Source organism: Gallus gallus, chromosome 10, assembly GCF_016699485.2.
Source record: "Gallus gallus isolate bGalGal1 chromosome 10, bGalGal1.mat.broiler.GRCg7b, whole genome shotgun sequence".
In the NCBI taxonomy this organism is placed as follows: Eukaryota; Metazoa; Chordata; class Aves; order Galliformes; family Phasianidae; genus Gallus; species Gallus gallus.
In genome coordinates, this window is record NC_052541.1 from 16,451,185 (window position 1) to 16,478,142 (window position 26,958).

The 26,958-nt window shown below is 44.0% G+C and overlaps 1 protein-coding gene and 1 long non-coding RNA gene across 15 annotated transcripts in view; one reads left to right on the plus strand and one right to left on the minus strand.

The window, feature by feature from the left end:
- LOC112533186 overlaps positions 1-26,958 on the plus strand; it is a 113,497-nt gene that overhangs the window by 85,207 nt on the left and 1,332 nt on the right. Inside the window, exons 4-6 of one of the 7 annotated variants that reach the window (XR_005862602.2) lie at positions 1-159; positions 21,105-21,180; positions 25,078-26,958. The exon at positions 25,078-26,958 is cut by the window's right edge and continues 1,332 nt beyond it. This is a non-coding gene — a long non-coding RNA (uncharacterized LOC112533186). The other 6 variants (XR_005862599.2, XR_005862597.2, XR_005862598.2 and 3 more) reach the window with 6 other exon arrangements.
- Positions 1-26,958, minus strand: part of FAM169B (family with sequence similarity 169 member B) — a 266,727-nt gene that overhangs the window by 26,151 nt on the left and 213,618 nt on the right. The gene's annotated exons all lie outside the window — the stretch shown is intronic.

The following is a 26,958-nucleotide window of genomic DNA, read 5'->3' on the forward strand; positions in this document are numbered from 1 at the left end:
AACTCTGAAAAGGAGCTGCAAACGTCGAGGTTCAGAGGAACCAGGAATCCTGGCCTGCCATCCGTACAGCCTGCTGACCTCCAGGTGGATGTGTGAAGCAAGGAGCTGTGCCCTGGAAGCCCCAGATGAGTGTGTGGGTCATGTGCTGCAAGCTCCCAGGTAACCCTGCACAGCTCACAAGCACAGGCTGTGAGCCCTGTGGCACTGAGTGTCCATTCTTGCCAGTACAGGTAACAAACTGGTCTCTTTCAGTGCTGAAATACCGCTTCAGATGCTTAACGTGTTCTGAACTGTTTGTTTTTCAAGGTAAGGAAGAATGAGACCCTTACGCTTTCTTTGTCTGGAAATATATGTATGCATATAATTATAAAAAATAGCCCTGGTCATTCACACAAACAGAATAATTGAAACAGCATTAATAGCTATTAGCTCAGCGATGAGAAGGCCCTGTTTAGTGAGGCTAAAGGATGCAAGAGGAAACAATTGGAATTCCTCAAGACGAGCTCCCTCTCACAGCACACCCCATCCAAAACCTCCTCCTTAACGGCTGCCCAGCTGACTTTAAACTGCCAACACCGACAAAAAGGGGATGTTGCATCTTTTATAAACAGCCTTTTGTTTGCCGTTCTGACACCTGCGAAAAGCAAAATTGTTATTTTCTTGCTGCTTGTTGCTAGTTTGATGCCCGCTCTGGGGCCCTACATCAGAGACACTGTTCAAAACAGGTTGCAGGGGTCCGTTTCCGTGCTGTCTGCCGATGGTGCTGCCTGAAGGAAAACCATGGAAACGGAGTTTGACAGGCTCACAGGGACCCACGGCTGCCAGAGCCGCTGCCTTTGAGCGCCTGATGAAGACATCACAGAGCAAACACAACATTAAAACGCTGCTGGCTGCTTTGCATCACTTAGAATGCAAATCTCTTTGTTCTGCTCGGCCCTTGCGTTTTGTAGCCGAGGAATCTGTGCTATCATCTAACATGGATTTGCTGACCTTTCTTCCCTCGCTGTCCGTTCTCCTAAAAAAAAAAAAAATATTTAAAAAATATTGTAAAAGATCAGCTTTTGTGGGAAGGAGGGTGGCGTGGGTCTGTGCATTTGAAATGGCCCCAGTTTTTTTCAGTTCCTGGGATTTCTGTGCACAAATTAAACACCCATATTGCAGAGCAGGCTGGGTTGGGTTGCTTTGTTGCTCCCTGTGTATTATTTGACTTGGATTCATTTACATGGCAACTCACAGGGGTAGATTTTATGTCATCTTTATGCCACAGATTAAAAGGTAAAAGTAATCCTTTATTTGCACAGCACATCCCCTCCAACCCTTTAAGCCGTACAGATGAAAATAGAGGAGAAAAATGCAAACTCTCCCACCACCATAATGCCTACTTTATAACTTTTTATGCTAAATTTAAGTGTGTGGTTATTATTCCGCCCTCCATTTGTAGGTGGCCTGTACTTTTAACTGCAGTTTCTGATTGCAGTCACTGTCAGACCTTTGAAATGCCCCACACCTTTGTGCTCAGATGTGGGATTTGGGTGGCTCCTGACAGGCTGAGCTATGCATGGGGCCATCAGGAAGGCTTTTTTGCTGATTGGAGGAACCATTGTGAGCATCTGCAGTAGGAAATAGCTGCTGGGGAGAGGCAAACAAACTGGCTATTCTCTCAGAAGTGATAATTTATCATTTCATTCTCCCTATGCTGCATAACTCACACATTACTTACGCTGAGAGAGGGCTATCATCACTAAACTGGAAACAATACACAAAACTTAGAGCTGCAGCTTGCAGTCAGGAAATTATTTAAGCTTGTGTGTAAATCCGCCTCCATCACGGTTCAGTAAGGCTTAAATGGGCATTTAGGTTAAGACTATTCTCAAAGACTTTCCTAAAAATACAGATGCAGGTCTTACCTAAGTAGCTCCTCCGTAAGCTTTGGGAAGCTTGTCCTCAGGGGCCAAGGAAAGCAGTGTGTGACTGGTCCCTGCCTGGACTAGAGGCCTGCCACCAGATGAGCACCTTCATGGGTATATCTTGAGATTAGACCAGAATGAAGCTACTGGCTCCTGCTCAGACTTTCTTCTAATAAAACTGGGGCCACTGAGGGTAAGGCATAGAAAGGCCACAGTTTTGCTGCCCTCATCTTTAGGGAGATCAGTTCTGCAGCTGGAAACACAGGACAGACCCAGGGCGAAAGAGTTTTTCAAGTGATGGTCAAGTCCCATCGCTTTCCTTGCTGCTGCCAAGTGGATGCCATTCAGTGCCAGAGAAGAAGGGTCTGCCTGGACAAGGTTTCCAAGCGAGCATTTGTTTTCTGCTTCTTGTACCGAGCCCAAGCTGCTTTGAGTCTGTTTTGCTGCTGCAACCTGGGAAGAGGCACACTTAGCAGCATGGGTTAGCTGTCTCCACAGAAACTATTATTTGTGGGTGAAATCACCGTGCAGTTATTGGAAACAGCAGCTATAAATCTCCACGTAAGTGTTAAGGCCTCGTCACACAGTATTTTCTCAGTCTCCACAATGATCCAGGTGCTCGTTTCTCTCAGCTTCCTAAGTTCCTTATGGTTATGCAGTTCATTCTCTTTTTGCTCTCTCTTCCACTCTTTTTCTTCCTTTTTAGGCTGACTTCTGGAAAGACCTTCTCTTTTCTTGCAGACTCATTGACTGCTTTCCTAACTCAATTCCTCGTGCAAGACCCTGTAGAAGTGACATTTACAAAAACACCATTTTGAGACCTCATTTTTTTCCTGCCCATTGATGTCCTCTCAGTTTGAATTGCAGTGTTTAATTTCGACTGTGAGGCAAAGTTGGCAGTTTCCTGACTAACCCAATGTTAGATCAGAAAAAAGAATGAAAACCAGAAAGGTGCCTTAGAATGTCTAAGCAGAAGACAATCAAATTTCTATGTCAAAAAGAGGGCAAAACCAAGAATGTGGGACTTGCATGAAAAATCTTGCAGACAGTTATTTTTTCCTCTTCCTCTATTTCACAGTGGGACAAATTCCACTTTTATTTCAGTTCATCTGTAAAACATGAGGAGCCAGCTGAGCGTAGCATTGGTTCAGAATGAGGGCAGCTGACAAGGGAAAGGTAAAAGGAACTAGTAACTCCTGCAGTTCTCTCCAATAAATGTCTTCAGTGCAAAGAAAAACCAACAAAAAAACCCCTCAAATTAACTTCTAAAGAATAGAGGAAGGCACTAGGACGTCATCTAACATCTAACACAGCAGACTCCAAAGTGTAATTAATGCATTAATTGTTTATATATAGAGCATCATGTCCTGCTGTGTCGGGCTTTCTACACATCGATGATCATGTTGCCTCTTTTATCTCCTTATGAAGGATTGCAGACGAGAAGGAAGCAGCTCTACAAGTCTGGGATCAGAGTTAATGGTTAGGACATAGATGCAGGTGGAAGAGAGAAACATGGAAGAGCAGGCTGACCGAAGGCTGGGGCCAGCTGCTTTCATTCACACTTAAGGCACCTGGGCTATTTTGAGGGTGAATTCTAGCTCCAGTATTTTTTTATATATACTGAATACCACTCTGTGTTACTTTGATTCAGGGAAGAGTAAAACCTGCAATTCATACGCAACGTGCTTTCCAAATCTTTCTTCATTGTCAGAGACTTCGGAAAATAATCTTCAAAGAAAGCTGAAAGGACAAGTTCATCACTTGGGTGTGAGGATTCCAATGGAGCGCTCATCTCCAGCTCCTTACACCTAAAATCTTAGCTGTTTTTCCATCTCCTTCACACATAGAAGTTGGATGGCACAAAGCATTTCCCAGAAAACTGTCCTCGCTAATAGTGATGTTGCTCAAGTGGAGCCTGAATCCCATCAGCAGTAAAGACCCCTCCCATCCAGACAGCAGCACTGATCAGAGAGTTTGGGACTCCCAGTACGCTACAGTTTGCAAGTCTACTGCTATGAGACAGAGAGGGATATTCAGAACAGCCTAATTAGTTGCATTTTCTTTTCTAACCCCAGTCAAAAACCAGTCAGACTGTGCTTTAGATTTTGACATCCTATTAAATGCAGAACACAGGCCAATAGCTTTCATTTTCCCCTGTGATGCTGCAGACTCTTGTTTTTATAGCTTGACAGAGAGACATAATTAGGCCTCAGAAAGGACAAGTCCAGACTATTAGTTTCCCACAGAGGCTCCATGGAAAATCAGAACCCACAATTACTCTCCACTTTCCCACTGAGGTAAATGTATGGATACCTGCTTTCCAGCATCAGATGTTCCGTTCACAACCTTTAAGCCTATGACTTTGCAGTCCTTTCACTTGAAGGGCACAAGGAAAAAGAAAGGAAGGATGATACCAGCATTTGACTTTCCAAAGGGACAAGTGCATGTAAAGGACAATAAATGACATTGCTAATGCTATAGGTGCAGTGCTTCTCAGAGATGCAGCCAGAGAGAAAAAGTAATGTATCTCCATATTCCTGCCCTCTTCATTGTGGCCCAACATAATTGGGTTGTCAATAATAATAATTAATTAATTGATTGATTGATTGATTGATTGATTCAACTGTATCACATGTAAAATGAACCAGTTACATGTTAGCAGGCTAAGCACAATTCTGGTAAAGCAGAAAGCATCATCAGAGCATGACACTTAGTGACATTTGTTCATTGGGGTCCTTACCCATTCTCTTCATCTGTTTCTGAGTTAACAACAGCTTCACTTTTTAGTTCTCAAAGACCACTAGAAAATTCACTTCCTAGATGCCTCATTCTCTCTCTCAAAGGCAATTCCTTAGTCTGTGTTTGCCAAGCGGTGCATACCAGCTCCCACCTGGTCTTAGTCTCCAAATGCTTGGACAGTTTCTGTACATTTCCTGATGAGCTGCAACCTTGGACACATCTGATTCAGATGAGCTCTCATCCCCAATATAGCCATGGAGCACTGGTCCTTTGTTTGTTTTTGCAATAGCATCATATTTTAGATGCATCTTCAGTTTATAATCCCCAGTAATCCTCAGATCCTGCTGTGCCTAGCCAGCAGTCCTTAATTCCATGTAAACCATTCTACAGCTGTCTTTATTATATCATGTGTTACTGTTTTCAAGTCATTACCCCAATCTATCAGCATTATATTGAATTTTAATCCTATCTTCCAAAGTGTTGCTCAACACATTGTCTGGGAATTCACCCCACAAGGAGCATCAGCCCCTGGTCCCTCCTGCCACCTGCTTCCCATCGCTAACCGTGGTGCATGATCTGGTCCTGTGCCAGAGCTGTACAGCACATATTGCACTGCTGGCACTTCTTTTTTCTTGTGGTATTGTCCTTTTCTTTGTAGGATGTCAAACCTATTCAGGACTATTTCATCCCACTGAAAACCCTTGACACCTGATACCACAGAGATGAGCAGTAATTAGGGGCAGGGCCTATCTGCCCATCTGCAAGTACAAGAAAATGCTTTCCATTTCAAATAAGCAAGGTTTATTCCTCACTTTAAAGCCTTGGCTGCGGGTTCTCATATCTCCACAATGCTTCAAAAGCACTCCAGCAACCTGGGACATGCAATTGCTAAATGCACACATTGCTGGCCCCTCTTCCTGGCCAAAATGGCATGGGTCATGGAGAGCCATGCAGATACAGACTGCAGCACGCTGCTCTGCAGCCACTCAATTAGACTGCCTGTTTGTGCTCAGCCTCTCAAGCGCTTGGTGAAACTAAAATGCTTACACAATTCCTCTGCCTACAAGGCCTTGAAATCTTCAGGGGGCCTGGCTTTGCTGCCTGGTTTTCCACTGACAGGCTGATAGAGACATCACAAATCTCTCCAAAGGCCAGTCACCAGGCTTCTTTCAACATCAAAGGGTGTCAGTGTTCAGTCTGCCTAGGAGCCTGGGGCAATATAAATCACACATGAATAGGTGAACTGAGTCTTTGAGGTTAAACTCTCTCTGTATATACAAATATCTCTCCTTGGGTATCTGATGTCATTGTGTTGTTTTCCCATCAATATCACGTATTTTCTTTCAGTTGTAATATTCCAATGGAAAGCTAGGCTTTATAGACAAAAATAAAAAGGATGTGCTAGGGTGCTGCAGGAAGGGAATTAACTTATTTTAAAAATGTACCGTCACTGTCTTGGAAGAAAAGTCAGTAAACCGATATTGGGGTTTTTTTGTTGGGCTTTGTCAACGTCTGTAGCTACAGTCTCTTGGGCTGAACCATCTTTCCTACAGTCACTCAGGTGTGTTTATTCCCAGACGTGCCGGAGCCCCTGCCAGGCACCTGGCTCACCCACAGAGCTTCTGCTTCCACCACAGCTCCCGCTGTAGTCAGGCAGCATGGCCCAGCCCCAGAGCTGGGCAGCAAGAAGCAGAGTTGATGAACACAGATGTCATCCCCTGCAGAGGCTCCAGCCAGCCATGGCCAGCATCAAGGAGGCAGATCTGGGAGCCTGCATTTCTTCTTGGACTGACACCTCACTCAGATGCCGAGTGTCATCTGGCTGTAGAAGACCTGGATGACAGGAAATGTGTTTACTCGTGTTACATCAACCAGCTGACACCTTGGGTCGTTAGCTGGAGAAGGCGAAATGCCTCAGTGGTGGCTGTTTGGAGAGTTTGATTCACCCTGACTGGCACAGTTGTGGCACCTCTGTGTGGGGTATTTATCACCTAAAAACAGGAGTCAGGACAGCTGGGCCTGTCACTAAATTACACTGCACAAAGATAGTTCTGACTCCTGCCTACCCTTCTGCAGGCAGGGCCCTGGCAGCAGCTCCCGTGTCAGTGCTACATCAGCACATTCATGAGACGCCTGCACTGCTGCCAACTGGCCCTGCCTGCTCCCAGCAGCAGTACCTGATGCCGCTGCGGAGAAAATTTGGTCCAGTATCTTGTAGAGTATTCAACAGATTATCACATGGGAGAGAATGCCCAATCCCTGGGGGCTTGCTATTCCCAGGAAATAAATGGCTATCAGGTTCAGGTTGTTGGCTACTCGAGAGACCTGCTCAGCTCTTAAGCCTCTCCACATCTCACCTGCTCTCTCAGCAGCTGGCTACATCCCATGCTTCTGCAAGACAGTGAGAGAAACGTGCAGCTGGTCAGCCTCCATGTCCTCCCATACAGCACACAGCTCACCCTTCCCACTGCCACTGCTTTTCCTCAACCAGAGAGGGATTTTTCCTGTGGGCAGCCACCCAGCCAGGTCCCACAGCTTTGTGCCAAGCCAAAACGTGAGCTGGGAAACTACCTGGTCTTAAATGATGTGGGTTTAATGAGATTTTTTTTATGACCTCTGCAGTAAATTGCCTGTGCTCAGTATTGTGTTTGAGTAACACCCAGCAGAAATTGTAGCAAGGCAGTAATTGCAGAGTATCTGTCTAAGATCTCTGTGCCATGAGGCGTGGATTTTCATTTCATACATTAGTAGCAATTTGCTGCCATAGTTCCGTATAATCAGTACATTCCTTTTAACTACAGCAGGAAAAGGAGAAGGAGGAAACTTCCCAGCACTGGGAAAACGCTCGGAGCTGCTGTTTGGAAGCAGAACTGTGTGGGTTGGGTGGCTCTCTCCCTTACCTCTCCAGCTGACCAAGGGCTGCATTGCTGCTCAAGTCACATACCCCTTAACACAAAGTCACAGATATGACGGGAAAAATGGGTTTGCATGCCCATTTCTAGAAGGGTTTAGTGAGCATTGAGGGGGTTATATGCCAGATTTTACATTATTGCCACTGCTCATGCTGCATCAACAAATTCCAACCACCTTAACACAACATATCTTTTTTTTTCTGTAAACCTGCCCCTTATAAATATAGACTCTTACATTAGATGGATGCTGCTTTGCTGAGTGATGCCATCCAAGCCACATGCACCTACAGCATTAGGTCAGTTAGGAGAACAGAAGCCTGTGCTGGGCAGCCTTGTTCTTGGAGGTAATCAGGATGCCCTGGAAGGACAGTAAGCATTGTCGAGGAGAGGAACCTGAAAGAGACACTCACTTATGGCTTTTAGTGCTGAAACAGCCTGTGCTTTGGCTAGCAGGTGACACGCTGGTGTCATTAGACAGAAAGCAGTTGTAGGTCAGAACTGATGGTCAGAAAAACGCCCATGTCACTCTCATTGCTTCAAAACCTGCATCTACAGCTAGAGTACTATGTGCTGGCACGCATCATCTGAATACTTTTTGGCACAGCAGTTTCAGAGTCAGCATTTCAGGCTGTAACCTAACTAGGAGAACTGTGCTTCACCAACAGCCAGAGCTTTTATGCCTTTCTGTGCTCATTCACTATTCAAATTGAGGCCATCATTCCCATACCTGCACATCTCAGTCCAGTCTCTGTCCTACACTGCAAAAGAATACACCTTTCAGTGAGATTTTAAAAGGCCTTCAGACGAATGCCATGGGCTCTTTCCATTCATTTGTATCCCCTGCTCTGAAATCAGAATGTGACAGTCTTTGCAGTTAAATAGCATTTGACTTCTCCTGTTTCTTTCTTTTGACATGCAGTCTGCAGGGCTGCAGTCAGGGAATCGCTGCCTTGCAGTAGCCAATACTTACTCCACTGATGCTCTGGGCACATCTCATGTCTAGCTTAAAATCTGCATAATGAAAAGAAAGCCATTTTCCTTACATTTCATTTTCCTGTTCAAAGTTTTTCATGTGCCAGGTTGTTGTTTTTTAATCACACAAAATGGTATATATTAATGAGCTCTGAAGTTACATAAGGATAGATCTAAAGCATAAAAACACTAATATGCCCTGTAGCATTCAGTGCTTTGAACACAGAATGGCATCTGTGTGAGAGTGTGATTGCATGCAGCTATGGAAACCAGTGCCAGAAAATGAGGAAATGCTGAACAAGTGGTGCAAGATTGGAAAAAACTGGGAACAAAGATATTCAATTTGCATAAAAAGGCCTCGTTCTCCAGCAGCCTGAATTGAGCGACTTTCCACTTCAAAATGATTATTTTCTAGTTCTGCTGGCAACACGTCCATTATCTTTTTCTTGAAAGAAAACACTCCCACCAGCTCCCAGCAGAAATGGAAGGGCGGGCACGTTCCTAGGTTAGATGTGGCTGTTGCAAATGGGACAAGTTTTGCAAACATGAAGAAGTGTAAGGACTTTCCTCGTCTTTGCGTTCATCCCAAGCAATTTCCTTCTCATTTCCAGATGGTGCCAATTAGGAGTCAGAACCCCTGCCCTAATGGTTGTTAACAAAACAAGCACAATCTGAGACTTTAATGAGTAAAACTAGAGTCACATAATACACCCAAGAGAAGCCAAAAATGAAAAGAAAGATTGCAGTTGGCAAACACTTTGGTTGTCGGGTACTAAAATTGTAAAATGCTATGGCTGGAGCTTGGGTTTTTAGTACTGAAGGGGGCCTTCTACTGCTGAGTTCAGTGGGATTATATTGAGGCTTAAAGATAAGCACTTGGATAAACCATTCCAATCAGTGACTGAGGCATGACTTAAGCAGTAAAGCTGGGCCACATGTAATTCATATTATAAGGTCTTTTTATTATGTATTATTGAATTCCTTCTATTAATCAGTAATTGGCAATTAAAATAGCATCCATACTTTCAAAAAAAAAAACAAAAACAAAAACAGATATTTCCAGTTAGAAGAGCATGCCATTGAGATGCAGCAGAAACCATTGGCTAGAAGTGGAAGCTGTATGAACTCAGGCTACACATCAGGTAGGGATGTTTCATGTCAAGGGGAGGCAATTAACTATTTTCACAGATTAGCTAAGGATGTAATGCATGATCTTTCACTCGAAAACTTTGCCTCTGGGGTGAGCACCTATCTGAAGAGAATTCTCCAGCACAGCTGTGTGTAACTTTTCTTAATTCACAGATTCCTGAAGATGATTCTGTGGGGGTTCCAGCTCTTGGGATAGCAAATCTTAAGATTGCCCTGTTTGTATTGCTTACCTCTTCCTTATTCTGCACAAATCAGTCATGAACCCTGAGATTTTTAGACCACAGTCTGAAAAAAACCCATCATTTTGCTCAAACCAGAGTTCTGAGGATAGATTTACTGAAACAGTTCCCTTGTGTTGTGGCGGGTATCCTTCTGACCATTGGAAGGATGCGTTGGAAGTGTATTCTGGAGTAGCTAAACTGAACAAATATTGGATAACCCTTTCCTTTAATAATGTCTTTTTGTGTTGGGAAAAATACTGTTTTGATACTTGAAAGTGCCTGATTTTATTTTATTTCTTTTGTATGAGCACATCCCAAGCCTTGCACACACCTGCTGCTAGGATTCTACATCACCGCCTATAGCACACACATCACAGAATAATCCTGTTAGAAAAGGAAGGAAGAAATAGAAATATTTCAGGCCTTCTGTCTTTTCCAGTGTACAGTATTTGCTTCCCTCCTTCCATGAGCCCCTTTCTTAAGCCTCCTGTTCTACCCATCTTGGAGCCACCCACCACGGTCATCATGTGGCTTGGAAAGGAAAGCAGACGTGCTCCCAGTCTGTCCTGCAGAGCTTACACCTCTTACATCACATGAGAAAATACAGGGTAAAACTTTAAACTCAAAATTCTCTTGAGGGTCATGTAGCTCCTCATAAAGTCCTCATTACCACAGAGTCATCTCAGAACATCATAAAGTTAATATTAACTCAGACAATGAGGTGATTCCCTCAAGCTGTGAGTCAACTGCTGCTTTCCAAACTCCAAGAAGATAAATCTGCATACTTCTCACTATCCTCTGTAGTTGGTGCAACCTTCCAGGCTCTTCACTGCTGTTGTATTTGTTTTGTCATTTATTACTGAAATGAGACGAGGAATTCTGGAGCAATTCAGCAGATCACAAAGGGCAAAAAGAAAGGAGGACCTGTTGTCATTCTCGCTGAGATAGCCGTAAGACTGATTGTGCACTGCCTGTGTGTAAAGACAGGACCGTGTGATGCAGGGAATAAGAGTCTCTTAGATGACCAACTATCACGGAAAGGTCTGTGTTACCTTCGAGAAGACAGGGCTGTGGTTGTGGCACAGATGTGCTGAAGCTACTCTGAGCTTCTCCACAGATGTTAGTAGCCAGCACCGCCAAAGGCAGCTGCTTTGGACAGCTGGACATGGGGGTGAGTTTTCCTAAGGAAATTCTAGGAGAGTAAATGGCAAAGATCCTCTGGTTTGGGTGTGAGCCCTAATGTTTTTTCCAGACAAAAGGAGTCGGTTTAGAAAGCAGATTAATACTGTAAGCAAGGGTTCCTCTGCAAGCAAGTTGGGCTGTGCTTCATACTGCAGAAAAGGTTACATCATCCAGGTCTTAATCTAAAGATACATGTACTAAAATATGTGGCACATGTTTAAATGCTTTGCTAGGTCAGAGACCTAATTTGCTCCCTGTCAGTAGGGTTGTTCTCTATCATGGACATTTTTAGGGCTAATTAGACTGTGCTCCTGGCCATTGCAAGAGCAAAACCCAAGGCATGAATCCTCTGGTGCTTCTAAGTGCTGTCAGCATTTTGCAGATAACAACAAATAATAATAACAACCTTTCTGTTTGAGGTCTGTGCTCGAGGTGGTTTCAGGGGTGATCAGATCTGGCAGGAGAACTGCCAAGCCGATGAGGGCTGCCCCAGCCCTGTGTGAAAGATGGCCCAGATACGGTCCTGAATGTGGAATTATTTTCATGCCCTTTTTTACCTCTCCTCCACCTCCAATTTCTAACCATTCTTGTGGATCTTAGATTCCCGATTCTTAGACTTCAGATGATAAACTGTGTCTTTGCTGGGTCTGGTTTAAGACTATCAAGTATGTTTGCTATTGCATTACTAATCTGCATACAGAACTAGCTTGCATGCTCCTACCCACAGCGTGTGATGATCATTAACCTGCTCTCCTGTTCCTGGAGTCACTGACTCATTGCAGGTGGTTTACAAACTTGCAGGGAAGAGAGCTTCCTACACCACTCCATGTGTGCAGGCCCTAATGTGACTTCCCAAATCAGCACACAGAAGCAATACAAACAACATTCATAATGCCATAATGCTCACTGCACGTGCAAATTTGATACATCACTGGGCACATATTTTGTGCATGAAATTGCACGGTTGGTTTCAAGATAACATGCTCCTTCAGCATGGTCTCTGTTTTGCTTTCTGACAGCTAGGTTACATTTTACCCAGTTGAAACATTTCCCATTCCATCATGTAATGAAGAAGCTGAGGACAACTGTATTAACAGCCAATAATATCTAGTTATTGAAGTTGATTTGTCTGCCTCCTTTACAGTCTTCTAAACTGTTTGCCTGAAATTGCAATTCCCCAGCCAGCAGGACTGTCTGTGAACACTAGATGGCACTTTGCAGCAAGAAAGGTTAATAGTTTATGCAACTAAAAGAAGATCTCCCTTATTGCCCTCATTCACAGGGCAGGACTTTTTGCTTACTGTGTCCTCAGCACCTCATTGGCCCTAATTCAGCATGTAGTCCACAGAGAAATACCTGAGCAGTTCCCAGACAGATTCTCACTTTCACCAAAGATGGCATGATTATTTCATGATGAGCTCTAGCTTATATTAATATCAAACTACTTCATATTCTGCCTAAAGCTGCAGCATATACAAGAAGCTGTATTGAAACAGGGAGACCTGCAGGTATCTCAGATGCTTTCTTATGGGTTGGCTCAGGTCAGGAAGCTGCCCTTTTTCCTGTTAACACCTGTAGTGGTACAAGGGCCAGCATTCATGGGAACGTGGCCTCTTTTATTTACCCCTGAGGCTACACTGGAATAGTAACCCACAGCCAGCCTCAGCCTGCCTTGCAGAGCAGGTATGTGAGCACGGTCCAGAGCATCCTCCTCTTCTCCGGGAAGCTGAGGTTTATTTACCCCACCCTCTCCCAGGTCAGGCCTTCAGGCAGCACTGCGCCCAGCAAGTGCCCTACAAGTGTGGCACAAAAGTTTACTGTGGCTGAGGCCACAGTAAACAACTTGCCAGTATCTTATTTAGGTGCAAGGGTGAACTGCCACAGATTATACGTTAAGCACGACATGTAGGAGGCTTAGGTTCTGTAAGGCTCAGGTTATCCACACAGAGCTGCCGAGTGCAACAGCAGACACACCTGGAGCCTATCCTCTGCAGAGCTGTGTCCCCATGGCACCTTCCTGGGGACCTGCTTGGGCTGCAGTGCCACACTTGTGGTTGGGCATCTCTTACCGGGAAGCTGAGGCAGAGCTGGTGAGCGCCTGCATCTGGAAAGGTGGAAAAGCTGAGTCCTGCTGAGCAGCTTGAGAACAGTCATGCCACGTGCTTTCCTGAGCCAGTGCCCTTCCTCACCCCTTCCTGCACACATCTCCCAGATGGCATCCAGGGGAAATCTCCCACTAGTGCTGCTTCACTTGTTTTGGAAACCTTTTTCTTTCCTTGTATAGCCATTATTCCTTCATCCTTTTGATAATGCTTACACCTCGACTGAATGTCAACTGCCGCTCTTCACACAGAGCTGCAGTGCTTGGCCCCGTTTGATCTTTCCCAAGGTCTTTCTTAGCACATTCCACCTTCTGTAGCTTTTTTTTCCTCTTTCTTTTAAATAAAAGATTTCTACATTTTTAAGTCATCACCTGGATTACTTATTTATCCTCTCATCCTCACCAAGGTCAGTGTTTCATTGCTTGGAACTATTTCTTCACCCTTCCTACAGATTACTGTACAAGGTCCTCTTTTTTCCTCAGCTACCCGACTGTCTCTGTCCCTAACTCCCCTCCAGCAACTTGCTTTCCCTCAGTGTCTCAGCTCTGCAGTTTGTGAACTGGTCAGGCTACCAACAAGCTGACTGCACGTTGCACAGCTTCCCCTTACTCCAGGAAGAGCCGAGCAATTCCAGTTTCAGAGGTTACCCTTAAATGTTGTCCTATTCTAACATAGAGGTTTGATTTCACATAACTCTCTCTTGCTTTGTTCTGCCTCTGCTTAATATTGTTTCCCAGCTCCATAGACAAATGGCTGATAAATTCAAGAGTTTTGTCTCAGTACTGAATAGAGACCTTGAAATTGTACCTCAGTCCCACAGCCATGGCTGACTACTATGGCTGCTGCTGGCCTTCACTGTGCTTGGTGGTTTCATCAGTGATGGCACAAACAGAGGGCAGTGATAATGGCAGGGCAGTGGCCTAGAGCCCAGAAGGAGCCATACGTTGGTGGCATCAGCCCAGCATGGCCTCAGCGAGGCTCACCAGCTGGGAAGGATGAGGGGAAAGCTCCTGCTCTCTGTCCTCCTGCAGAGCGAGAGACAGAGCTGAACAGAGGGGGCTGCGCATGGGGCTCCTCACTGCTAACAGTGGCACCTCATACTGCTGTCCTGCCATGTAACACCCACTGCTGGGCCTCATCCAGTATTGTCTGTGCTGCAAAAACCTTCCAAGCCAACCAAACAATAGATTCTAGCATATTCTGACATTCTCCTTTCATCACAGAGTATAGCACTGTTAACCTAGTAAGGAAGCCTCAATCTCTTTCCAGTTCAGGAGAATTCTCTCCATTGTTTCCAAAGAAATCTTTCTGGATGTACTGCCAAGAGTGTGCCTTTTCTGTCATGTTCCAAGTTGCTTGAAATAACAAAGAATTATCCTCACAATTAAGATCAGGCTGTACAATTTAGATACGTGCCTTAAAAGATTTCCTATTCTCTGCCAGAGATGTATTGTTCTTCCCCATTTAATTTTATTTACTTTTTTTTAGTGGATGCAACAGTTACACTGTCATTTATCGGAGAAGAAGGAAGCAGCAGCTGCAGAGCTGCGTATATAAAATAAACACAGTGTGGATGAAGCTATCAGAAGCTCAGATTTCAAGGAGGAGAGGGGGAGGATTGCTTTTAATAAGATCTTGTGTCAGTAAAGTTGTGAGACGGAACTGCAGGGTCTTACCCTATTAAGAATACGAGTGGGAACAAATTCTTTCATTTAATGGAACAACAGTGTTAGCTGCATGCATACGGACAGAGGGCTTAATTTAAAAAGTAAAAAGCAATTTGGTCATTCATGTTCAGACTTTGGGAACTCCGCAGAGCATGCCAAATGCGCTCATTTCTTTTTAACCCTTTGGCTGCAAGGCCTGTACTGTATGGCAGAGGCACGGCCATGGCATTACTCGCTTGAACAGAACTTTTTTCTCCCTCGAGGAGCTATGCAGGGAGCAGCTGATGCCCAGGGAAGGCAGGTGGAGGGAGGCATCCTGCCCCCAGCTCTGATGCAGTTTTGTTCTGTTAGCTTGGGTGAATCGCTTTGCTTGCCATCAGTGCAAACACAGATGCCGATGGTATCAATGGCTGCTACTTGTTTGTTTATTCATCTGTATTAAACCAGTGACTAGGAAGCCCCAGCAAGCATGAGAGCACCCAGACCAGAGGGCTGTACGGGAGCCAACTGCAATTGTACTCTCTGAGTTAGCAGCCGAGCACTACAGCATCGCATACCATGACATGAATTTGCCCCATCCCTCGCATGCTCGCACAGTGACAAGTAGTGCTGCCTTGGAATGGTACCTGGCCGCTCTGAGGCTGCATACACGCAATGAAACCCTTGTCCTAAAACCAACAGAGGCACGGGCAGATGTAGGTCCAGCAGCCCAACCTGTGCTGCACAGTGTAAGGGGCTCTGAGGTGTCCCTTTTGGGCAGCTCCATGCACCTCACACAGTGCACCAAAACTAGGGGCAGGGAGCTGAGTCAGTCGAGCACCAAATCAGGTTGGATGAACATCCTTATCACAGGTGTTTTATAATAAAGCCGAAACCATTTTGTAATACAACTAGATACAGCCACAGGTGATAACAGTAACAACAAACACACTCCTCCACTGAGCCACCGTCTGCTCGAGCAGCACACCTCACTGCAGGTGGAGCCCAGCTAGCTCTGGACAACTCTGACACAACCACCTGTGGCTGTATTTCCATAAACACACGTATACACACACACACGGAGCTCTACTACGGGCATTATTTCATTAACAGCATCATCGTGCAAAATGTGCATGTATTTTCTATAATTGTATAATCAGCATATAATTATACAGAGTAGAAAATATAAACATAAATTAAATAGGTGAATGCATTTATTATTCAGATATAAATTTCAGTGGTAACTGAAATCGTGCCACGGTGGATGTGTGTGTATTTAATACAGCACTGGAATGGAAAGTGTTGCATGTATAGAAGTACGTGATACAGCGAAGGCCACCTCTGCACTCAGACCCAGGTTGCAGTGACACTGCAGACAGAGGCGTCAGAAGACTCTAGCAGTGAGTCTGCAGTGGAAGCCTGCTGCCGGCACTCTGCTGGGAAATTAACAGCAACAACAAAAGGAAATGGATAGAGCTTCTGTTTTGCAGCTGCCTCATTGTGCAGGGACTACAGTGCTTCCATCTGCCCACATGGAAGAATGTTGGGCTGGGAATGCAGCTGACAACACACACTCTTCTGAGGTATAATATACACAGGAAAGCCAAAGGAGAAGAGGCTTTTCTCCCTAGTTCAGACACTTACCTCAGCTAGCTGCCTGCAGCCTTCACTTAAAACACAGCCAAGTAGGTAAAATGGAGAAATAGGATTATTTTTTAAAAAGATACTATACTTTTAGAAGTATGCAAGCATGCAACCATACAGCCTTATGCTAGAGAGTATGAAATCACCATCCAGACCTCTTACATCCCAGCGACCTGATAAAAAGCAGTACAGAAACACTGATAAAAATGGGTCTGAGATTGTTGACCTCCTTTCACTTTCTTCTGTTTATGTGAACTGTAGCTGGCCGCTAGAGGCAGACAGACCTCTAGGGTTTCATGTCTCACCTAGGAGAGCCGCATTCCAGACACACCAACCCATTAGCCCAAGCTTCTTCCAAGAGAAATACTTTATCATACGGAACGGCTCAGGAATTCAGCCCTCAACGAGGACTGCTTCAGTCACAGATGGGAACTTGGGAACTGCACTAAATCACAGATGGTGTATTTTTTCCTAGAATTCACAAAATGAGCTATTTCCACTGCTTGCTTTTTTTTTTCCCCTTCTCTGATTTTTATATTTTGCACATGGCAATTGCAAACAGAGATACACATTTTTTAAAAGGGCCCTTGAAAACAGTTTCTCTTAATGATGCATGTAATCTTTTCCTGTTCAGCACACCCTAACAACAACATGTCATCCTTTTCAGAAATTAAAACACAGTTAATTTTAATAGGATTGGGTTTATGTTTTATGCACTTTGCTTATTTATATTCTGTGTCATTTCTTTTTTCTTGGATAAGCTTGAAATTCCCTTGTTATCTCTTGAAATACTGTCAGCCGTGAGCTATTTCATGGACCAAGATGTGGCAGCTTCTGCTGTTGCCACTCGTGGGCCACAAGAATGTGATGGATCCCCACTCATACTCTTTACAGTTTGTGTTATCTTAAGTCTGAATAATCACCAACAGAAGAAGGTGGCATAGCCCACATTCATCCCATCAAACTTTGGCCGTTAACTGAGGCAGTGTATTCAGGCACCCTATAAAAGCCCTCTGTAGTCAGAGGAGGAGAATGGAAGAAGGGCGAGGGGGAGAACAGGAGCACCACGGCACACCAGCAGCTCATTCTTTGGAGAAGCTTCTCTGTCTGCTGTCTATATAAGGAGCCTAAGGCAGGCAGGTACTGTATGCAAGTTGGGGAAGAGAGAAATCTGGACATCTTCCAAACAACTTAGTCTTAAAACATAAAACAACAGATGGAAACAGAGAGAGATGGGGGTCCACAAGCAGTCAATGAGATTGTGTTATGAGTTTGCATAGAACACGCCAGTCTCTGCACATCGGTGCAGTTCCTCTTTCGAGCTGCTAAGTGACAGCAAAAAAAGGCAAAATTACATCTAATACTTTCCTGAAATTGCTTCATTGCATTTCCATGTAAACTGCTGCTATAGCTGGCACAGAAATTTTATTTGTTTGCCAGTAGGAGAGGAGGGCAGCTTATACAACATGAATAAGAGAAAAGGTAGCTATGAGCAAATCTCTCAGTTCAGCCACGATTCAGAAGGATTTAGAGCTCCACATGTTGATACCAGTATGGAAACAAGTAGGTTGCTACCAGCACCGTGCTGCGATCCAACCTCTGGGGATCCTTTTCTATATCCATTTAACTTTTCCACCTCATTTGCTATCACAGGCTGCTCAGATACTGTCGTCATTTCGTTTCTGTTTTGTATTTACTGATGTTATCAAAAATTACACTTCAGCGGAGGGTGATCAGGGCAGCACTGCGTGCTCAAACCTTCACGTGTTAGCCACGAAGCCAAACAGCCAATCAAACAAAAACACTATGCAAGTCAACATTAATCTTTCCACTGGGCTTTGAAACAGACTTTTAAAGATTAATTCATGTTATATTGAGATTCCACAGTCCTTTGGCAGTGACAGGACTTTGGTATTGTTGTAACACTGAATTACATTCGGGCTGAGTTCCGGGCGCTGTTTGGCACTCACAGCCAGCCAGGCCTTCAGAGCCTTGTGCTGATTGTTCTGACTCTCAGACAAATTGCTCAGCAGTCTCTTCAGGTCACAGACAGAGATTTTGGCCTAACAAAGAACAGCTCCAGTCCCACCACCAGTGCTTCTGCCGGATGCAATCACACTTGCTATAGCACACTCTTACTCATGACCTCACTCCAGGTCCTTGCCAACACACATCCCACACACATCACCTTCTCTAGGGGAAAATGCACATCTGCTGCAGTGTCTCAGAGGGAGAGTGGCCTTGTTTGTCACATCACATCACATGGCACCCACCCACCTACAATCACAGTGTGACAGAAAGCCCAAACATGGTCACTCACACAGTGGATCACAGCCAAGGCCCCTGTCCTGACTTTGGTCCAGCGCTGGTGGTCTGGAGGAGAGACAGGTTGTTCCTTAGAGAGTCTGCTCCTTTCTGTGAGCCAGACCTAAGGGACTTTTGGATTAGAGGTTGGCCCGGACCACCATGTTTCATGGGCAGGGAGTAATCTATCCTCCATTCAGTTTGCTCCTCGTTCTGCGTATTTTTGTTGTTGGCCTCCAGTTTTTCCACACCCTCCCATAGCTTTCTGCACCACTTAAACGTGCACTGTGCAAAATACTTATTTCTTTGTATGTAATGGTTTTGGACTCCTGCACCATCTTGCTAATGTGCTTCCTCTCCCAAGTCTCTCTTGTGTCCAAGTGGTGCCATGCTACTGTTGTGGTTGCCTTTTTGGCTGACAGTGTGAGAAGAGCAGGGAAAGGGGCCAGGCGACTGAATTCTTCATACATCCACGATGCTAAGCAGCTAAAGGTATGCAGGAGGCAGTGTTCTGCCTGCATCCCTAAGATCTCCCCATGAGGGAGCTCCACAGCTGGAATGGATACTGCTCTTGGATTTTAATGCCCATACACCCACTCACATAAAGCCCAACTATCGAGTCTTTATGAGGGTGAAGTGGATCTGAGCCTAAACATTTTAGATGTAGTGAGTTTGTAGTCACGCCACACACGATTTAGTGAATAACTGATGCAAGGCAAAAAGATGGCAGCGCTGTGTGATCTAACAGCTGTGCAAACAAGCCAGAGAATTTAAAATTCAGGAAGCTGTATCTGCAGGAAAGCATTTAAAAAAAATCCCTAGTGTCACATCTGGTGGCATCAAATTGTCATTATGACATGGTATTTAAGATGATTTAATGGGTTTACTGCCGAGTAAGAACCTTGGAGTTTGCTTAAACTACTGAGCATTAAAAAGATGTAACTCTTTAAATGACATTCTGACAAAGTACTGCCTAAACAGTTCATTATCCTTCAGGAATACATACATATGTGTATCAGCATGTGTGCATGTGGAAATGAACAGATCAATAGGAAGATGAACAGAGCAGACTCGTGTGGTGGGAGAATTATCTTTGGAAAAATTAATTAACTCCCCTTTCTCCCTCTCTCTTCTGCATCTCGTACATCCATGCGGCGGGCAGCGGGCAGGATCTCCGTCCACCTTAATTACTCCTCTCTTAGGGCACTGAATCAATGGGTGGTTTTGAAACAAAGGATTCAGCTACTAAAAACAGCCTGGTAAAGTGTCTGGGAAAGGTTACTGATTATAGATGACTTCTAAGAAAAGGTGCCGAGGAAAAGAAAAGGTGCCTCTTTTCTTGCTGAATATTTTTAATGTGTCTTAGTATTTCTTTCACCTTTAGTTCCTGGAACAGTTCTCATTTCCTCTGAATGTTCCGACTTCTTATCTCAAGCCCTTTCAGCTTGTTGATTTTAAATTCAGTCTGGCTAATTCAAATTCAAGGCACACTGCTCCTGAAGTCTTTCACCATCTTCTGATTCCACAGAAGGGGGCTGTTAATAGTATGGGGTTTTGTCAGTGAGGAGCAGTGCAAACTTCCTTTTACACTTATTCCTTTCATACTAGATTGACACGACACATAGCAAGCTAGTCAGACAATCTTGCTGTACGTGTCTAACTTGGTGATTTTCTCCCTGCTGATTGCATACAGAATGCAGGTTTCCAGCCAGAGGTGCTCCGATGCACACCTTAGACAGATGCCCTAAGTAAACAGCAGAGATCGCCGCCTGTGAAACGATACGACAGAGATTTGCCTAACCAGACACATTCCTGAATAATTCCATCAAGTCACCAGGAGCTTTTCTATCATCTATGGCAATTTTCCACCATCGATGCATTTGCCTTTTAACATTTGAATAAACTGTCAAAGCACAGCCTGCCTCTGCTAGCCAACCCTGCACGCATGTGAAATGAAAGAGGGAAAGGCGGGCTTTTACTGATTCAGACAGAATTAACTGTTCAAATACCAGAAGTGAGCTGGGCAGCATCGCATGGAGCTTCACACAACCCACATCCACCACAGATCTCTGCAGTCAGGTGCCTGACCTGGTGCCCAGCAGAGCAGCACGCATGGCTTTGTGCAGTGCACACAGTGCCATACAGGTCAGTCCCTGCTGCTGATCCTCCTCCACGTGGTACCCACACAGCCAGCTTGCACCTGGTTGCACCGACACTCTGCTTGCCCTGTAGCACTTCACTACCTATTTATGTCTCTGACTTTCATTTTCTATCTATCTCAAACAAATGATTTTTCATTTCATTTTTTTTCCCTTGTAAAACGCAGCTCTTAGAAAGCAGGAAGAAGGAGTTTGTTTCTTCTGAAAGTCAGTCAGCTTCAAGGGGTCTTCAGAAGCCAAAGGGTTAGTAGTCCTTTTTTTTTTCACTTTGAGTTTGATAGTGAATAATTGTAAGAGGGAAAAAAATCACCTCAGGTTGTATGTTGCCACTTCCTCTTGCATTGCACTTAATGAAAACCTTTGATTAGCCTGCTGAAGAGACCCCACATTCAATAATTTGAAGCAAAAGGTTAATGGTGTTATTACAACTATTATCCCTTTTAAAATCATTATCCTCTTGTTTTTTATGTCTATATTACCTTCACCTTTCCATGAACCCACTTTACCAGCTGTTTCCCTCTGTCATAAAGTTTGCTGAACATCATCCTAGGAATAGGACAAATGCCATGTTTTATCAGTCAAGCCTGAGGGAATTCTCAGCTTCTCATAACCCAAACTGTAAAAGGAGATTATTACAAAGTTTCTATTTTGATTTTTGAATTGGCCGTGAGTGCAGTTAATACACAGTTAATACCAAAATGCTGCAATTAAGACACCATTTTAATTGGGAAGTTTTACAGATTAGCAAAGTATGAAAACAGACTAATCAACTGTAATTGTTTTCAGAATGGTCATTTGTCAGAAGGACAAACAGTCCTGAGCAAAAACGCATGGAGTGCCCCAAATAAAAATGATGTGCTAACCTGAGGTGGTGAGGCACCTTTTCCTAAGAACATCTTCCTAACTGAGATGCTTAAATTGCACTGAGTTGGAGTGAGATTGATCTGTGCACGCACAGCAGTGCCTGAGAGAGATGTGGAAATGCGCCTTTCTCTCCAGAGATGCTGACTCAGTTTGCTAACTTCAGCCACCTAAATGCAGCTGCCCCATCAACGCTGGAGCCAAGTCTTTGCTCTTTAGGAGAGGTAACTTCCTCATGTAGTGGTTTTTTAAAAACTATTGGCATCCTCTGTAATCCACATTATTTCAGCTTCTATGGACACCAGTAGTCTGCATCTACCTTGCTAACATACTGAGTCCAGGGTCTAATGATGGGTCTAGAAGAACTTGTCTACACAGATTTCCAGTTAATAAAAAAAGTGTAAAGGGAATTAAAGGCCTTAAAATAATCCAATTTTCTAAGTGTTCAGCCTTCATTATGCAAAATAAAAATATCACACACTTCCCAGAGTTCGAAAAGAGTCCGTTGAACATAATACCTCGACATGGAAATACATTTGCTGCAGAATGGCAGTAGTGCAGCATTTACTGAGCTCTTAGTAAAATAAATGAAGTGCTCTGTGATTGCTTCCTTTGAACATGGAAAAATGCAGGTAGCGCATACTAATGTTTTCCAACAATAGTGCCTATCAGGGAGAAGCTTTGATCTGGGCAGATACTAAAGCAGAACAAAGTGTAGGCTTTGCCCATGCCATTTTTATAACCATGGATGTAGAGAAGTTAATGCCTGTGGAACTTACGGACCGTAGCTGGCAGCAGAAGTGAGAGGTTTTCTCTTTTTTAAACCCCAAACATTTTGCTGCCAACCTCTGAATGGTAATCCAAGAAGAAAAAATGGAACATTTTGCTGGGTGAAAGATGTAATAAGAAGCAAATTCCCACTATAAAATTCCTATGATTGACGTGCTCTTGTCATTATCATTGAAAAAAATCTCGCAGTGTGTTACAATGACAAGAAGGTGTGTAATGTTATTCTGATACAAGAAAAGACAGTGTACATCCATTGATCCAAAGAATTCTAATTCACCCCATAAAGTGAGATAAGAATCAGTACAGCAGGCAGTTAAAAGTCCATCTCGCCCTGTATCCTGACTCTGACAATGTCTCCTACTTCATATTTCAGAAGAAAATGTCAAAATAGGAGCCCCATTGTGTGCGCTTCTAAAAATGAACAGTATTAATAGTAAGCATGTTCTTATCTCCCATGCTTTTCACAGCTAGCCAACCATTATTGGCTTTCACAGTAGTTACCGTAGCAAGTGATTTTTACACATGTTCTCTTTTATACGGATGCATATATGCATAGCTGCATATATCTGTGCCCGCAGCACACAGACAATAAATACACGTGCAACAACTGACATAATAAGCCCTAATACTTAAGAATTCATACGCTGTATTTTAAAAGCAAATGCATGCTTAACCAGTTCTTGTCAGCTCCAGCCTTTTCATTTCCATTCTAACCACAGCTTGCACTGGTTACTGAGAAATTTCTCCAGTAAATTGTATAAATATTTTTAAATGCTGTAGGCCTACTAATGGTTTAAAAAAATAAAGAAACAGCTGGTAAAGTTGTAAAACTGAAGGTGAGGTTTGGGGAAATGGGCCCAGATTCAAATATTTCAACTTACCAATGGAAAGGTTTATGAGAGAAGCTAGAAAAAAATGACAGTAGCTAAAAAATAGCTGGAAGAATTCGTAGTTGTGCGAGTAGTTCCACCCCATACAAAGTAGGAACACAATGATCGACTACTTAGAAAATAGCATTAGTACTTTCTATGTGGAATCAAGCCGTGATTTCCTCGCAGCAGAATGAATAAAGTCAGAGGTCAGAAGAAAGAATAATGGTGTTGCCATCTCCCGATACCTTTAAGACAGCATTCTTGATGATCCTTGGGGTCCCTTCCAACCCAAGCCATTCTGTGATCCTGCTAGGCTACATCTCCGATCCTGTGTTTGTGACAGCGTTTGCCTGCATGCACAGGAACGGGGAGGGCGATGTGACTCACATCATTGTGGTCTCCCCAGGGCCTATGAAATGAATCGAGAGATTCAGACTCCCTTCTGTAATGGGACACGCTCACATAAAAGGTGCAGCTCTGCCCTAAGACAATAATTAGATTTAATGCCTCGCAGCATCAGCAGGTTACTGGTAAACGTAAGAGGATTTTTTCCCCTGGGTTTGTCAGTCACCTTCCACCAGTGGGGTGTTCTGCCTTCCCTCAACGCACAGGGGGCAGGAACTCAATGTCCTTTCTTGTGACACCAAGAATATGCTTACAGGTCCAAGGTTATATTGGTCACTAGGGTTTAGGGAAAGAAGGTGCGGTGTTTTGGAGTAAGCTTGTTTTTCCACCTTCTGCTGGTCAGGGTTGATTCCTAAACAGGGCCATGTGGGGAAATCCCACCTCTAGACACCTTGCCAGTGATGGTGCTATCTTCCTTCATTCCCCATCACTCTAATTACACGATGACTGAAATACTAATTTAGTCTTTAAGCTTGATCCAAAACATTCAAGGAAAACATAGTAGTTTGTGATACTGGGTTAACTGCGTGGGCTTAACATCCAACCCTTCCATGGTGCTACAGGGAAAGAGATTCCACATCATGGAACAACTTCAGCTACCACAGGCTTAGAAGGCAGAGTATCTGAATACATTTCCACAACTTCCCTAACATCATTCTTTCTCTTACAACATCCAACAATCTGACATTGAGCTTAAACACATCAATTTAAGGACATAAACTGTGTCTATATTGAAAACCACACTGAAAAAGCAGAAAAATCCAAGTAATGCTGTTCTATGTTAAAGCATACATTTCCACTAGCAGAGCTCCACCATGATCCCAAACTGCTTCCTGTCCTGCCCGTCACTCAGTGGTATCCCAGGCTGCTGACTCCCACTGCCATCCATTGTAGCTCTTACCCTATGTTCCTGCTTGGCATAAAGTGTTCTGTTATCTTCACGTTCTGCTGAAGCAGTCTCTTTCCTAAGCCTGGGCAACAACAGCAGCAATCAGAAATGGCATTGCAAAAAAAAAAAAAAAAAAAAAAAAAAAAAACCAACTGCTTCACATGGAACTTATCTACATCTGACAATTGCTGTACTGCTGGGCTGTGCTGAGAGCCACACATAGCCCCGAGGGAGACTTCTTCAAGCAGATTCTGCCCAGCAAATAGTGCACTAGGAACCGTCTTTAATAAAAAGATGCTGGATCTGCCATCTGTGTTTTTGCAGTGATATGAACCCACGACAGCGCTTGGTGTGAATGGGTACGGTTGAAGCGTCACCACAACACACACATTCCTGTTTGCAAGAATGCTCTAACAAAAGATGAGTTCAGATCCAGACTTGCACTTCCTTTCAGCATGAGGTTTTCTGGTAAGAGATTTGGGTTCATTTCGAGTTCAAATTTTTTCAGCCTAAGTGTAAAAACATGCACTGTACAGTACCATCAAAACCCTCAAATTACAGCCAAGAACAGGAAACAATTACACCAGCACATAAATAAGAACCCAAATGAGTTTAATTCCCCATCTACTTTCTGGTTATGCATTCCCTTGAGCCTGAACACCAAACCATGAGCCACACGTGAATAATGCAATTGCCGTTTCAGAGTTGGATCAACAGGAGAAATCTGTATCCTTCTTTGATATTACTAGGAACATTGCTGACCACCTTGCTTTGAAGTCAGAGTCACTGAAACAGAGGGGTACACTTTGCAATTAATTGTAGGAAGCTTTCTCAAGAGAAGCCCTTCTAGAAGGCCACTCACATTGTGCTGACACCAGTAAACCCTATAAATGGTTCTGTCCTCGGGGGGCAGCAGGATGGAGGGATGTTCTAACCACATTTCAACCTACATGTGCTCCTTGCAGAACCTGTTATAGTTGTAAGCATTCAAAGCCACGCTCAAACAATCCTGTGCCACCCAAATAGTGCTGGATTTAGATAGCTTTTATGTAAGAGAACTAGTTGTAACAGATCCAGCAATCTGATCCACTGCGCAGTATTTAAGCAAACAGCAGATTGCTCAAGTCTATTCTTTACCAGTGCATAAAACAGCACAATCTCTCACACGCTGGACCGCAACCCTGGCACACTGGGCTCAGAACTGGCATGGGGATCCTTGTCCTGTGGCGGTATATCTCCATCCACCTCCCAGTCGTTCATCTGGGAGTGAGGAGGGGACGTGCTGGTACAGCATTGCTGCGGAAGGATGAAATAATCATCTGCACCTCAGCTCTTTTCTCTAATCCATCCTCTCAACACTCTTTCCTCCTGAAGGTAATCATAGTGAGGAGCTACATCCAAGCACTCAGTGCAGGAGCCTTGACAGTTTGGTTCTCGGCCACCAATGGAGTGCAACACACACTACCCTTGGCAGTCCTACTGTCACTTGTGATTTTCCATTTCCAGACACAGTCTTGTGTTAAGATTGGTCTTTTGCCCTTCAGGAGGATTGTGCTTTGTTTGAAAGGCTGCATGAAGAAACACCTGTCAAGATAAAATCTGCGCCTTGATAGAGTCCTGGGCCAGTACAACAGTAGCTGCTTTTCTAAATGGACCACGTACAGTATGGCTCTTAAAAATACGCTCAATGGTATTCATACCTTGGCAGTGGTGACATATCAAACTGTGTTTGCAGCAGCATTCGGAAAAGAATCTCCGGCTCTTTGCAGTCTCCTATGTGTAAATGTCACTTAATTGTCTAAGAAAAATTTGGCTGACCTTTCAATTACTAGTAATGGAATAAAAGCAGTAGAAGACTGTATGTGACAGCAAGTGTCAGCAATACCCAGTTGTCGCCTTCCTGTGCTGACTGGGAGCACTACAGAGAATTCACACTCCATCGCAGGACCGCATTTTTGGCAGAACACTGATAAAGGAACTCACTGGTAAAAGGATAGGAACTAGAAAAGAAGGGAGTTGTCCCTCATCCTTCCCTATCCTGACTCCACAAACAAATCCAGAAAGAGGATTTTTGAATATCTGTAAAAAGGCCCTACATTCTGAGAGCTTTTGTGGAACTTAATACCTTCTTTCAGCAGGAAACACTGCAAAGTTGAGACTATTTTGCAGATAAAGGTCTGACTGAGTACACGGACAAACCTCCCC